This window comes from Drosophila willistoni, unplaced genomic scaffold (genome assembly GCF_018902025.1).
Source record: "Drosophila willistoni isolate 14030-0811.24 unplaced genomic scaffold, UCI_dwil_1.1 Seg867, whole genome shotgun sequence".
NCBI classification, from domain to species: Eukaryota; Metazoa; Arthropoda; class Insecta; order Diptera; family Drosophilidae; genus Drosophila; species Drosophila willistoni.
The window spans coordinates 25001-26632 of record NW_025814763.1 but is presented as its reverse complement, the minus strand read 5'-3'; the positions used below and the strand labels follow the sequence as shown (position 1 = coordinate 26632).

The 1632-nt window shown below is 40.4% G+C and overlaps 1 pseudogene; it reads right to left on the bottom strand.

Annotated features, from left to right (window-relative positions):
* Positions 1 to 1632, bottom strand: part of LOC124462061 — a pseudogene marked incomplete at its 3' end in the record, with an annotated part of 2640 nt that continues 1008 nt past the window's right edge.

Genomic DNA, 1632 nt, shown 5'->3' with positions numbered 1-1632 from the left:
ACATTAGATGACGAGGCATTTGGCTACCTTAAGAGAGTCATAGTTACTCCCGCCGTTGACCCGCGCTTACTTGAATTTCTTCACTTTGACATTCAGAGCACTGGGCAGAAATCACATTGTGTCACACCCGCTAGGGCCATCACAATGCTTTGTTTTAATTAGACAGTCGGATTCCCCAAGTCCGTGCCAGTTCTGAATTGATTGTTAATTGATAATCGTTATAATTTAAAAGAACTAATTAAAAATTAGTATTCTTAAAATTTTAGCAAGAAAGTTCCACAATTGGCTACGTAACTAACTATCCGGGAACAAATAACTATCATAAATGATAGAAACTCTATTTACCCAGAACGAGCACATAAACCATGTTATTGTTTCCCAATCAAGCCCGACTATCTCAATCTTCAGAGCCAATCCTTATCCCGAAGTTACGGATCTAATTTGCCGACTTCCCTTACCTACATTATTCTATCGACTAGAGACTCTTCACCTTGGAGACCAGCTGCGGATATTGGTACGGCCTGTTGAAAGTTTGCGTATCCCCACCATAAATTTTCAAGTCCGAGGAGAAAATATCGACACAACAGTATATGTCATGCTCTTCTAGCCCATCTACCATATCTCTCTGCGAAAGACTTCCATGGTAGTACGGCTATAAACAGAAAAGAAAACTCTTCCATACCTCTCGACGGCTTCTTATGGTCGTTCCTGTTGCCAGGATGAGCACGAGGCCCATATTTAATAACAAACGGATACTCAACAGGTTACGGAATTGGAACCGTATTCCCTTTCGTTCAAAATTATTCAAGTGTTTTATTATTTATTATTTCATTTGACATTTTAAAACTTGAAAATTTCGGCTTTCGCCTTGAACTTAGGACCGACTAACTCGTGATCAACCACTGTTCACACGAAACCCTTCTCCACTTCAGTCCTCCAAGGTCTCATTCGATTATTTGCTACTACCACCAAGATCTGTACCAATGGCGGCTCCATGCAGGCTTACGCCAAACACTTCTAAGCACACCATTGTACCTTCCTACTCACTAAAGTTTCAAAATTTATATTATAAATAATATAAATCATCTACTTTAGCGGTAATGTATAGTATACAACTTAAGCGCCATCCATTTTAAGGGCTAGTTGCTTCGGCAGGTGAGTTGTTACACACTCCTTAGCGGATTTCGACTTCCATGATCACCGTCCTGCTGTTTTAAGCAACCAACGCCTTTCATGGTTTCTGTATGAGTTGTTAATTTGGGCACCGTAACATTACGTTTGGTTCATCCCACAGCGCCAGTTCTGCTTACCAAAAGTGGCCCACTGGGCACAATATATCATAACCTTAAACTTCATATCAAGAAAGTTAAGGTTCTTACCCATTTAAAGTTGAGAATAGGTTAAGATCGTTTCGACCCTAAGGCCTCTAATCATTCGCTTTACCAGATAAGATTATTTTATATAACATTTAAATGCACCAGCTATCCTGAGGGAAACTTCGGAAGGAACCAGCTACTAGATGGTTCGATTGGTCTTTCGCCCCTATACTCAATTCTGACAATCGATTTGCACGTCAGAACTGTTTCGGTCTTCCATCAGGGTTTCCCCTGACTTCAACCTGATCAAGTATAG